The sequence below is a fragment of the Trachypithecus francoisi genome, unplaced genomic scaffold (genome assembly GCF_009764315.1).
Source record: "Trachypithecus francoisi isolate TF-2019V2 unplaced genomic scaffold, Tfra_2.0 Lachesis_group11, whole genome shotgun sequence".
NCBI classification, from domain to species: domain Eukaryota; kingdom Metazoa; phylum Chordata; class Mammalia; order Primates; family Cercopithecidae; genus Trachypithecus; species Trachypithecus francoisi.
Window position 1 is genome coordinate 3,563,059 of NW_022681456.1, and position 14,335 is coordinate 3,577,393.

Genomic DNA, 14,335 nt, shown 5'->3' on the forward strand with positions numbered 1-14,335 from the left:
CTGGAGCAGGCATCTTTACCCGGCCAGACCAGGAGGAAGGGTGGGGCAGTAAGGTGCCACACACTTTTGACCAACCAGATCTTGTGAGAACTTACTCACTATACAGTACTGAGGAGGATGGTAGTAAACCATTCATGAGAACTCCAATCCCATGATCCAGTCACCTCCCAACAGGCCCCTCTTCCAACACTGGAGATTACAGTTCAACATGAGAGTTGATTGGGGACACAGATAGAAACCATGTGAATAATACTCTTCCCAGTGTATTCAAAAACACTATGAAATTCTGAGACAAAGACAAATTCACAAATTTGTTTTTCAGTGTAAGTTTTAGAGAGACAAAGAATAGATTTGAGTACAACATACCTGAAACAAATGAACAGGGTAATTTCTATTTCAATAAGGTTGACATTTTCAAAAAGGCTATTGTAGGTAAATCTTTTTAAGAAAAAAGCAGTTGTAGGGTGATGTGAGAGATTTTACCTAAAGCAGTTAAACTGTCAACACCTGAGTCACCTTTGACTGGAAATTTAGCATGTGTGTTTCCAATTCATGCTGAAAATTAGGTGTGTATTATTTTCTACTGTGTTTATATTGGGGGAGTTAGAAATGGGAGTTTTGTTTCTTCTATGTACATAATTATTTATTATGAGTATGCTATAAATTCAGGTTGCTAGTGGAACTGTCTGGTCCACATTAGTCCTAAATCTTGACAATTCCAATTGTCAAATACGGAGAAAAATTCACTCTGAATAAAGGGAGGTTCATACCAGTCAGGTTCATACCAGTCTTTTGAACCAAATTGATATCTCTTTCTTTCTCTCTCAGTCTCTCTCTCTCTCTCTCACACACACATACACATTTCTGTATGAATTTACTTGGTCATTACCTGGGAAAATGTCAGGAAATAACCAAATCACAGGAATTTAGACAAAAGTCTTTGCTTTGACAAATGTAGACCAAACACAAAATTCTAGGACCCCCCGGCTGACTGAATGAATGCCTTCTCTTGACCGAGGAGACTTCAAAAGAAACCTATAAAAACGAGTTCAGGCCATGACAGGAAGGGGGTTCCAGACAGGCCTCATTGTACCCTCCTTCGGTTTCTCAGGCACAACTGACCAACATGAACATTAACACAGAGATCTGAACACTGAGAAAATAGACTCTTTGTAGCAATAAAATACCAAATTCTAACCCAACTCTACTATAGCATTACATGACAGATAGCAGGCCCTGGAAGAAACCAAAGCATTTTACCCAAAATAGATTTCTTTGACGTATTTTAAAATGTCCCTGCAAATCTGTCTCTTGTGGGAAAGGCCTACGTTCCATAGAGAATCCCCTTCCCTCTCCAAGGCTTTTTTTGATCCTGAAGAGATTAGCTGAGAGTCTGGCACCTTTTAAAGATCTACACAGAAAATATTGCCATCTATTGCCTCTAAGGATAGCCACCCAGGAAACTTCATCTACATAATAAGTACCTTGGTCTCCACAAATACTTATTTTAACCCAGACACTGCTTTCTATTGATTCTAGCTCTTTAGATAATAACTCTTTCAAGCAAGTGCAAATCAGAAAATCTTTGAATCCACCTATGCCCTGTAAGCGTCCTCAGCCCCTGCATCAGGACAGTTGTCCTGTCCAGTGTTTCTGCACTGAACCAATGTATACCCTACATGTATCGGTTAATGTCTTATGTCTCCCTGAAATGTATCAAATCGTGCTGCCCCTCAACCACCTTAGACACACATTCTTAGGACCTCCTAAGGCTGCGTCATGGGCCATGGTCACTCATATTTGGCTCAGAATAAACCTTTATAAATATTTTACAGAGCTTGGCTCTTTTCCTCGACACTATTTCTCCAAATATTTCATTGTCGTCTCTGCATAACTTAATAATACTTGCTTGGACTTTGAGTAATGAGAGCACTCCACCATTAAATGAAGACTGAACACATGTTCCCTGAGCACTGGTTTCAGTGTTAGCTGTGGCTGGAGTATAGGCATCAGCTGGGGAACAGACAGTGCAGCTTCCCTTGACCTGAGGCTTCATGGAGGTGTTAACGAGGACGACTGCACAAGGATGCTTTCCCTCACTTTCCTTTCAGGCTGCTGCACCAATGCTCTGAGCATCCTCCCCCTCTCTGTGGATGACTCTCCTTGCCATTTCTTTTGTTTGTTTGTGTAATCTGAGGACTTACCATCACAGAGATCCCACCAGAGATCAAGTTATAAACATCAGCTCTCAAAAAAGAGAAGGAGGGAAGGAAATGAAGAGTTTGCTGTTTCCATGACTACTAAAGACCTCAGGTCAAAAACATTTTCAAAGGCAAATGAGGTAGCAAAACCACATCAAAGTGTGTGGATGCTGGGACAGTGAGGGCAGGTGAGGCTGTTGCATTTAGACAAAACATTGACAAGCGTTCTTCTTTACGATCATGTTTATTAAGTAGATGTAATTACATATATGCTAATGATGTAGGTACTTTGTGGGGAAATGTTTCATTACAGTTTTGAGTTTGTTTAAAAATGTAAACACTTCAATAAAGGAATGGTATAAGGAGCCAAGAAAGTAAAAATTCTTACACAAAATGGTTCTATAGAAGCACAATGTTTCTAAATAGGTAAATTGTGAAACAGAGAATAGTAGCTTAGAATTATTTATATTTTTAAACTCTTAGCTGTTAATAAAACTATAGGGCAAATTTTAAAAGAGGCAAAATTAAAAAAAATTAGTGCAGAGAATACTAAGAAGGCAAAAATAATAAAATCTTTTCTATAAAACAAAATAACAACATAATTTTAAAATACAGCATTCAAACTCTGACCTGCCAAGGTTTCATTTTCCTTGTCTCCGACATTTTAATTTAGACACAAGTTGTTTGATTACATGAATAATTTAGCATAGTCCAAGAAAGACATATAAAAAGCATCAGGTTTATTTCTAAGACTTAGATACTATTGAAGCTCTACAAATAATTCAATGAATTCAGAACTTTTAAAATACAGTGCTAGTCCCATCGTGAATAATTTCTTTTTTTTTTTTTTTGAGACAAGGTTTCACTCTTTCACACAGGCTTGAGTACAGTGGCACAATTACAGCTCACTGCAGCCTCAACATCCTGGGTTCAAGCAATCCTCCTGCCTCAGCCTCCCGAGCAGCTGGGACCACAGGTGCAGGCCACCATACCCCGCTAATTTTTTTTTTTTTTTTTTAATGTAGAGACAGAGCCTGGCCATGTTGCCCAGGCTGGTCTCAAACTCCTGACCTCAAGCCATCCTTCTGTCTCGGCCTCCCAAAGTGCTGAGATTATAGGTATGAACCACTGTGCCCTGCCTGGACAGTTTCTTAAGTACCCAGTGCATGCCCCAGACTGAACTGAGTGCAGGGGACACCACAAAGCTCCAGGACGTCCTCCGCAACACGGAGATATGTGTTGGGGGAGAAGGTGTTTTTCTTTTTTCCTATTTTTAATATTGTTCTATTAACTTAGGTGGGAAGGCATGTCTCAGAAGTTATTGGCTTAACTGCGTTGGGCTGAGTATTTTTAAGTTTCAGGAGCAAAAGACTCCAAATCCACTGTGTTTGCCTTCCCATTGTCCCTGAGCTTCCTGTGAAGAAAACATTAGTGGTTTTTGGCAATGAGAACATGAACCAATATGAGAGAAAGCTGTCAGGCCTGGGGGCCAGTAAATGGGAGATGGATGGGGAAAGTGATGGGTCCTGACAGCCTGGGAGTCTCCGGCCATCCATCACACTCTCACCATGAAAGAGAGATGCCATTCAGATGTACTTAAATTCCCAAAGAGCTGACGAAAGGAATCCAGTGGAGGAAGGCTCCGGGCATGAATTGTGGTCCCCTTGACTTCAAACGGTATTAATGCACATGAAGAAATACAAACCAGCAGACTCAATATTTGCTAAACCCTTAGTAGGCTCAATTTCCTGAGGAATTCAGTTCTACTTACGCACCTATTCATTCTCAGGTGACAAATAAGAAAGCTGTAATGGGTTTTCTACTTACTATGGTATTGGTCGGGAGTTCCACAAAAGTAAGCTCATTGGATTTATATTGTTTCTTGAATTTAAATAGGTAAAAGCTCCTTGTAAGAATTGGAAACAACGTACCTTGAAAACTTTGGATTTGTCTGATTTTCCACATGTCCGTAGATGGTTGATCTATAATTCATAAGCGTTATGAAACATTGGAGAAAAATACAGAAGAGAGCCAACCAAATCCATGGGGAAGACGTTCGTCTCTTTGTACATGATTTTGCTTTGTCTGTAATGCAATGGTAAAGTGGAGTTTTTTGTTCCTTTCGGAGGACAGATGATGTTTCTGTTAAGATAAAAAATTTAGTTGTATTGAATACAGAAAAAAAAACATTTAAGCCAAGCATCCTACTTGAATCCCTATGTGTGATTCAAAGTGAATCGGACATGGTCCTGGCCCTGAATGAGTTTTCTGTCTACTTAGGTGGGATAGAGGGGGACAGTCAAAGCAAAGAGAGAACTACATAGAAGATGCATGAATGCGCCCAAGTGGCTGGGACAAAGGTCATCAATAGTTAGTGACTTCAGGTATTAATAAGGCAGCTTGGGGTCCGTAGTGCAGGAGATGGGATGGCTGTAGGAAGGGATGGTGTGGAGAGGGGAACTCATGCGTGGTTGGTGGAATAAAAGGGAATCCAAAGATTATTTTTGACAGTTTGGTAGGATTTCCACAGCTGCGAATAGAAAAGAAAGCAGATGGAGTGGCCTCAAGGGAGGGACTGGCAAAGTGCTCAGAACGGACAGCCATGTCTGCAGACCGGTGGCCCACCCGGGTGGAAGAAAACACAGCCAGGAGGAGACAGGTGGTAAAAATGAATGGGGAGGTCAGAATCTTTTTATAATGGGTCGTGAAGACGGAGCTCTGAAGATTGGATCTAATTCCACAGGAAGACAGCAAAGAAGAGGGTCATGAACAGATTTTGAACTGAGAACTTATCTTATCAGAACTGAGTATAATATGTCTTCCTTGTTTTTACTGCCTAAAAAGGTTTCAGAGAAAAGACAATGGAACCCCCAATCCTGCCATTCCAGCCAAGCAAGCTGTAGGCACCTGTTTTGTGTTCTCCTTCCGTCTTTGGCCACCGAGGACAGGATTTTTACCGAGGCATGATTATATATACACACGACTCAGGCTCAGCGTCTCCACTTATATATAAGCATTTCCTAAGGTGCTAACTTATATTCCTAATTATGATTTCCAAAACCCTTTAATAGTCTTTCATAAGTCAGCACAGAAATACCTGAAGTCATTTTCCAGTCCTAGTGTATTGATGTATAATGCTCCTGTTGTGTATAATGCTCCTGTTGTAAATAATGCTGCAGTGAACATCCTCCTGGAGTTTCCTTTTGCCTTTACTTATTCGTTGGAATAGGTCCTGTTGTGTGTGTATGTAACCTAACTCTTACATTATAAGGCTCTTATGTGGTAACTTTGAGGATCTATTGAGTTTTTCAAGGTACAAGAGTTATAGTCAAGTTACAACATATTAACCAGGGTGTGGTGGGGGGATCTTTTTCTTTAGGATGCCAATGGCTCACCAGTTCTGCATCCCTGTGGTTGTCAGTCAGAAAGGTATTAGCAATGCACACTTATTCTGTGACAATTCCAGCTCCCTGGGAGACAAGACTTTGCAGAATCACTGACACTCACTTTGTCTCCAGGTGATCCTTTCCCAGCTCAGGGTTTATCAGATGCATCTCCAGGGATCATCAATCGTGCGATTCTGTCTCCACCCCATTTCTTCTGCTCCTATGAGACAGTCTTTGCTTTTCTAAGTGTATGAGGAAATTAATCACTCAGTTTGGATACTCAGAATTTTTCCTCAGTAATTCTCATGAATACCTTCCTTTGTTAGTGTGCAACTTCTTGGGCCAGGTCTGGGTTCGTTTCCTCTGTTGTTTTGGAGGTTTGTGAGATTAGGAGTAGCCCAGGATCCTTTCTGCTCCTCTCTGTTAACCGAGGCGTGATGACTGCAGGTTACATTTTGCTGGTTTCTGTTCTTTTTCATAAGATAGGCCTACTGATAATTTGGGGATGGTGCCCATGGTTTTATGCAGAGTTCTTTAATCTTTATCCATTAGCACCTGAGCATTTATGAAAGAGAAAGACGCAGTCGCACTGAAGGAAGCAGTTCCTGATGTCAGACAGCTCCGGGCTGAATCCTGGCTTTTGCACCTCCTCCTCAGGTGGCCCTGAGCAAGCTAATTAGCATCTCTGCACCCCATTCTTCTCACCTATGTAATGGGAACAATAATGATAATTCTAGCATCCTACCCCATACGGGGTAGGTCATCATCAGGATTAAGAGAATAATTCTTCATCCAATCTGTCATGGATGGGCACTCAGATTGAATCCATGTCTTCATGCAGAAACAGAAAGCCAAGTACCTTATGTTCTCACTTGCAAGTGGGAACTAAATGATGAGACTCATGGACACAAAGAGGGGGAACAACAGACACTGGAGCCTGCTTGAGGGTGGAGGGTAGGTGGAGGGAGAGGAGCAGAAGAGTAATTATTGGGTACTAGGCTTAGTACCCGGGTGATGAAATAATCTGAACAATAAATCCTCATGACACAAGTTTACCCAGATAACAAACCTGCATATGTACCCCTGAACCTAACATGAAAGTTAATAAAAAGGAATAATTCACATAGCGGATTTACTATTCTGCTTAGCGTATCATGAGTATTCAATAAATACCAGTTATGACTAATTCCTACCATGATCATTTGAATAACAGATGTCATGGCAATTTCTGGGTCAGGCTAACTTTTCCTATCTCTATTTGCTTGCTTTCAGTGTTTTGAATTATTCCTTCTTAGAAATATTATAAGAAACCTTCCAGCAAACCTCCAAGAAATGTTCTAGAAAAACTCCAATCCTTTTTGTTTATTGCAAAACAACCCCCATATCAAGAATGTGAAAATGAGCCATTTTCAGCCTTAATAGTCCTTGGTTACCCATTATCTCACCTGATGGTGAGATATCAACTCAATCTGTGTCCTATGGTTTTTCTTTCTTCTTTCTTTCTCTTCATGTCCAGCTGCCTTGAAGTCCAAATTTAAAACATTTAGCCCCACTGTTCACAGCTGCCTGTTTTCCTCCAACACACACATGACATATAACTTATGTTCCATACTGGAGCTCTTTGAAATGAAAGTGGACAGCTCCCATTTTTATGACAAGAGAATAGAGTGAACCAGGGGTTCCAGGCCAGCTGGGACATCTGGAAAATCTACATGCAGAGGTCATGTGCAAGTTTTTTGTGTGTCTGTTGTGTGTTCACATATACCACTTAAAACAACAACAACAACAATGGAACCAGCCATCCAGCAAATACGAATCAACTTCCTGCTACCTGCAAAGCTCCTTTTCAAGTGCTGCCTCAATTCAAAGATAAAACAGAAGCACATCTTCGTCTTGGGTAATAGATTATAATTTCACCAGATCCACATCTGACTACACAAATTCAACTCTGTGTGCTGCTTTAAAGATAGAAATCAGCTGCCAAACACAAGCCAAGCTAGGTCATGTGGCAGCCACCACAAAACTCCTTCGTAATGGCCATATCAAGAAACAGTGTACACAAAGGTTTGTATACAACGTCATGTGTACGGAGCTTATTGGCTGTCTGGGGGATTTTCACAGATGGTTTTTGTTTGTATAGTGTTTTTTTTTTAATTAGGCATTAACTGTAGGGCCTGAATCCTAAGTAAAATGCAACACCATGAATAAAGTAACAAGAAATGAAACACTTGAAGATCGGTAACTCTACGGAAGAATTTGGAAGATGGACATCATGGGAGAGGCAGAGACAAACTGCGATGGGATGGAGGGTGGAGAAGATTTCCTGGAGAAAGCATTTCAATTGAGCTTTGAAAGATTGGTTTTTGAAATCTTTGTTGAGTATAACTCTGTCAGACACTGGGCTAGATGCTAGGACTGAAATGATGAGCAAAAACAGAGATGGTGAATAAAGATCTTAAATATAAGATTATAATTCTGGTAAGTGCCACCAAGGAGCATTAGCTGGGGCTCTGAGAATGTGCAGTGGGGTCTGAAGATGGGCCGGACAGAGGAGTTTCCCAGGGGCAGGGATGCTGCAGACAGTACCTGGAAGAGAAGAAGAGGCCAGTGAGGGGAGAGGAGGGAATATCCCAGATGGAGGGGGTGGCAGGTGCGAAGGCGCTGTGGTAGAAGACAGGTGGTGAGAGCCAAGGGTGGCACGAAGGTGGGTAAGGTGTGGGTAGAGGGAGAAAGGGGCATAAAGATGGAGAGAAGGGATAGAGGGAGAGAAGCAGGTAAAGATAGAGGGGGAGAGAGACAGAAAGGGGCAGAGAGAAATGAGAAACAGAGAAGAAGACATTAGAAAGAAACAGAAAGAGAGAAGAGACAGTGAAAGAGAGATATATAGAAATGAGGGAAGGAAGATGGGGAGAGGGAGGGAGACAGAGCAGGAGAAGGATAGGAAACTGATGAGGATAGCAAGGTGGTAGAAGCCAGGCCACGTGGTAAGGGATTCTGGCTTTATTCTAAAAGCAACAAGCATCGAGGAAGATGGTCACGGAAAGATGAGAGAGGGAGACAGAGCGTGGCCATCACACTGAGTATCCGCACACTGTGCTTCTCCTTAGTCACATTTACCATGTTCTACAGTTACCTTGATTGCTCATTTATCTCCTCGTCCACCGAAGGATCCCCCGACGAGGTAATGTGCTCAGCAAAGGTGGGATCTGTGTCTGTCTGGTTCACTGTGGAATCGCCAAAGTCTAGCATCGTTTCCAGCACATAGTAGCGTTCAGTGTTTATTTGTGGAATGAAGAAAAAGCAAGAGAATGTCTGGGCAAGACTTCCTGCCTAGTGGTCAGCACAGTACAGACATGTCCCTTATAGAGACACCTCTGCCCCTGCCGAGACACCCCAGGTGTCCTGGCTGAACAGGGTCTCATCCACCCATCTTTCCTAACTCCTACAACATTGCCCTGCTCTCCTTTGGATCTGTCACTCAGAAACTCAGCACACAACTTATGGCTGATGTAGGCAGCAACCACCAATTTCCTTCTAATCAAGGTTTTCTGAAATTGCTGGAAGTTCACATTCTAAAGTCATGATCTTTCCACAGTCCTCTGGGAACACATGTAATATTCTTGTTAAATACTCATTGCTTAACACTTGCTTTATTGACATTTCCTCTCATTTACCAAATGATTTCTAGTGAATTTTATCATCAACAATATGAATGATCAGAATTACAATTTAGTCTTAAAACACTGTCAGTAATAATGTGTTATTCCTCCTTTTATCAGAAATCTTTTGTGTGATATAAATTACTGTTTTTAGGAGACAAAATCTCTTTGTCACCCAGGCTGGAGTACAGTGATGCAATCTCAGCTCACTGCAGCCTTGACCCCTGGGCTCAAGCAATCCTTCCACTTCAGCCCTGAAAGTAGCTGGGTTTACAGGCGTGCGCCACCACACCTGGCTAATTTTTTTTATTTTCTGTAGAGACAGGTTTTGCCATGTTTCCCAGGTTGGTCTTGAACTCCTGAGCTCAAGCGATCACCTGGCCTTGGCTTCCCAAAGTGCTAGGATTACAGGCAGGAGCCAGCATGCCCGGCCTAAATTATTATGTTTCTTATTTTTGTGGGTAACATAGTTGGTGTATATATTTGTGGGGTACTAAATTATTTTTTATTATCTCAAAAAAGGTTTCTGATTTCTCCCATTGGTGTTCAGCAGCGTCGTGGGATACTTTGTATACAGTCGTGGGTCACTTAAGGATGCGACATGCTCTGAGAAACGTGTCACTATGTGGTTTCATTGAAGTGCAAACATCACAATTATATATACACAAACCTAGCTGTTCCAGTCTACTGCGTACCAAGATATATGGTAAAGCCTGTTGGTCCTCCGTGACAAACCTGTGCATCATGTTACTGTACTGAATATGGCAGGCAATTGTAACACAATGGTAAATATTTGCCTATGTAAGCATAGAAATTGTACAGTCAAAATGTGGTATTATATTCTTACATGATTCTTATGTGACCACCATTATATATGCAGTCTGCAGTTAACTGAAATGTCCTTGTGCAGTGCCTGACTGTGTTCGGGGAGGTCTCGTTATGTCTAAAGATGGTGTAAGATCTCGTGTTTTGGGTGTAGTGATACCATCATCTTACTTCACCTTTGATGGCTTGACTCTGCCACACTAGACACAATCACCAACGTAACATGCTCCCTGTCCCAATCTTCACTGCGCATCTTCCTCCTTTTTTGAAACAGGTGGTTCTGAGTGCAAAGAAGTAGCGTATCCGCAATAAAAATCAGTCTTATAACCAATGCTGACTTGGCTGATCTTACAAGTTGATGGACTTTGGGGCCATGGATACTGCCCTTTTAGTTCCAGACATCTTAGTGATGAGGTTAGAGAGTTTCCTAATAAAAGCCATGAGAAAATTAAAAAGAAAAAACATTAGCCAGTTTAACAATTGTCATAATCAGTGTTGCACTTGGCCGGCCTGGTGGCTCACACATGTAAATCCAGCACTTACGGAGACTGAGGAGGGCGGATCATTTAAGGGCAGGAGTTGAGACCAGACTAGCCAACATTAGCTGGTGTGGTAGTGCATGCCTGTAATCCCAGCTACTCGGGAGTCTCAGGTAGGAGAATCACTTGAACCTGAAAAGCAAAGATTGCACTGAGTTGAGATTGTGCCACTGCACTCCAGCCTGGGTGACAGAGCGAGACTCCATCTCAAGGGAAAAAAAAAAAAAATTCACATAAAAGTAGAAAAAAGTACATGTGAGTAGCATGCAAATACTGTACACACAAGGCTGTTGAATGTTGATGTTTTCTTCCAAAATAGTCTAAAACCTGGTTTAAGTATTTATATTCCTAAATTCTGGGAAAATTGGACATCACATCTTTGATTATGTTCTTTGGGATATTAGGGGTTTCATAAACAAAAACAAGCAAGTAAGCGTTAAATAAGTTTGGAGAATAATACATTCCTTATCTTCCTCCTGGAGATTCCCAATGCCTGGGACCAGTAAAGGCTCTGAGAAGTTGAGCAGAGAAGAACCTGCTGGCCTTTATTTAACCAGTGTTTCTCAAAATTAATAGACTGTGGAGCTTTTTTTTCCCCCAGCTCAACACCAATTAAAATTCTATTAGGAACAAGATTTCCAGAAGACACAATTGAAAAACAACTGTCAGTTACTATGCTTAGAATAGCCTTATGCCACTTGCTGCTACTGTGAATTCTATGCTTTTAAACCTTAAATCGAAGAAGACTCATACAAGTGACATTGTTTAAAGCTGGACTGAATTGTGTATCTAATTTTTGACAACAGCCATCAACAGTAAATATCCTAAATTGAGACTTTACACATACCCCCTCTGAGTGAGCATTATTTAAATGCAACTGCACAGATTAGGGGGCTTTAAAAACATCCTACAAGTATAAAGTGATAAATTGTGTTGAAGGTAATAAATCCTGCCTTTAAATAACGCAAGTGCTGTGCAGGGCTTCCTTTGAAATGCCTCATGTTTGACTAATATTCCTAAAGCATTACAGATCTCAGCCACGCTCTGTCAGAGACACAGTAATTGCTTTGCTGGTCTGTGGACTGAAAAAACCTGTAAAAACTGTGAGAATAACGTCAGCCTAGAGCAATGAAAGCGTCTCGTATTGGGGAGACCAGAGCTAGTGAACATGTCAGTCCAGGAGAAAAACCTTGGGCTTCAGGAGGTTTTAGTTTACATTTTCCCAGCTCTCCTGGGTTTGGAAATGATGAAAACAAACCTTTTGGTGTGCAGGAGCCAAAGGTGGAAGAAAGAACAATAATTTGTAAAGAGGGAAAACAGATTAAAAGAATAATGTCACTTTATTAGGGAAAATTATGTTTCGTGTCTTTTTCTTGAAACTTACAAAAATGTTGGGTACCTGTGCTGTAACTTGATGATATTGAAAAGAATGGCTAAGTAGTATCCAGAAAATGTAGAGACCTCTTAAAAATGAATGGAAAAGTATCAATACCAAAAGGAAAACGAGCAAAAGGTATGAATGGGCAAGGTCCGAGAGGGCCCTGGGAGAGCCAATGAGACTGAACAGATGAGGAATTTCAGGAATGATCAGGGCACGTGGAAAATTACCTGCACAGTGAGACAGTAGTCATGCCTATCAGGTTGAAAAATGTGAAGGCATCTGTTAAACCAGCAATAATGCCAAGTATTGTGAGGTATGGAGCACTGGAAATGCTCACACGTTGCCAGAGGGGAATCACTGCAGCTTCCCAGAGGCATCTGGAGGGGACCCCCCATTTGCACCTCCGGACGCCTTCTCTACTCTGCCCTGTGCCTGAGAAGCTGACCTGCATGGAGCACAGCATGGACTGCCTGACTGTCTGGTTCACTCTGCCCTGTGCCTGAGAGGCTGACCTGCATGGAGCACAGCGTGGACTGCCTTACTGTCTGGTTCACTCTGCCCTGTGCCCGAGAGGCTGACCTGCATGGAGCACAGCGTGGACTGCCTTACTGTCTGGTTCACTCTGCCGTGTACCTGAGAGGCTGACCTGCATGGAGCACAGCATGGACTCCCTTGCTGTCTGGTTTCTGGGGCTTTCAGCCCATGAGAGGCAGTGGCAGGAGATCAGAAGGCAGAGAAAGGTGAGCACTGGGTGTCTCCCCATCTCCTTCCTCACTGGCGTGGGCTGACAGTGGCTGCACTCTTCACTGGACACCACTGTGCTGTCTGCAGTAGTCTTGTCCTGCTGGTCCAGCTAAGCTCTCATGACTGTTATCTATCCCCAAGCTACTTTGGGCCCCACACAGCTCCTAGCCTGGGGATGACTCATTGGCCCTCACTGGTTCTTCTTCCTCTCACATCTTTATGAATTGGCTCTTCATAAAAATCCTCACAATTGTCCCATTTGGGGGTCCCAGCTTTGTTCTGCCGGGTCTCTAAAGGAAAGTTGAAGGCACGCAGTCCTTCTGACCCTTTAATTCATTCTTAAAGAGAAGCTTTGGCATTGGACTCCTAAAAGACATGGAGATGGATATCCACAATAGTATTGAAATAGTGAAAAAGTGTAAACAGCATATATATTCATCAAGTGATAATTAGCTAAGGTAGATTATAATATATGCAGATCAGAGAGACTTCTGTAGTCTCTGCTCTATAGTTTTCCCAGCAACACAAGATAAACAAAGGCAGGGGATATGACTAAGTCACTCATGTATTATTCCACCAAATATTTGATTTAGGAGTGGCCTATAGGCATGACATTGTGCTGTGCACTAGGGTTAAGATGGAGAGTTATACAAAAGTGTATTGTGAGTTTCTCGACTCTCCAGCAATCCCACTACTGGGTATCTATCCAGAGGAAAATAAATCATTATATAAAAAAGACACTGGCATGTGTATGTTGATCGCAGCACAATTCACAATTGCAAAGCTATGGAATCAACTTAAGTGCCCATCAACAGATAAGTGGGTAAAGAAAATGTGGAATATATATACACACCATGGAATACTGCTCAGCCATAAAAAAGTAATGAAATAATGTCTTGTGCAGCAACTTAGATGGAACCGGAGACCATTATCCTAAGTGAAGAATGGAAAACCAAGTACCACGTGTTCTCACTTACAAGTGGGAGCTAAGTTATGGGTGTGCAAAGTCATAGAGAGTGGGATAATGGACGCTAGAGACTCAGAGGAGGGGAGGGTGGGTGAAGGATAGAAAAACCACCTCTCAGGTACACTGCACACTATCTGGGTGGCAGGTACAGTGAAGACCCAACCTTCACCACTGCATAATTCATCCATGTCACCAAAAACCACTGTACCCCTAAAGCTATTGAAATAAGATACAAAATAAAAAGCAAAGAATTCATCTAGAGTAAAAACACAGTAACAAAAAGTGCTAAATAAAATGTGTAGTTAAGGATAGTTGGTGGTTGTTACATATTATCTATGAGAGAAAACTCAAATCCGACTGGTTTAAGCAAAAAGCATGCTCCTTGTTTCAGGGACAAGTAAATCCCGTGAATCCCATGCTATCCTTAGAAATCTCAGTCCGTTTCACTCCATCTCTTTCTCCCCTTCCCCCTCCCTCTCAGCTCTGATTTCCTCTATGTGTTATTCCCACTTTCTTCTATTGCGGATGAACTTACATTACCTCGTATCTGGAGCGATGCCATCTCCAGCCCCAATTTGTATTCCCCCATTAGCCAAAACCAGGTTAACCCCACTAGCTTTAACTGAGAGTTTA

At 41.9% G+C, this 14,335-nt stretch overlaps 1 protein-coding gene across 1 annotated transcript in view; it reads left to right on the top strand.

Annotated features, from left to right (window-relative positions):
* The window catches only part of LOC117090770 (transmembrane protein 132D-like), a 484,643-nt gene that overhangs the window by 66,465 nt on the left and 403,843 nt on the right, over positions 1-14,335 (top strand). The window lies entirely within an intron of this gene.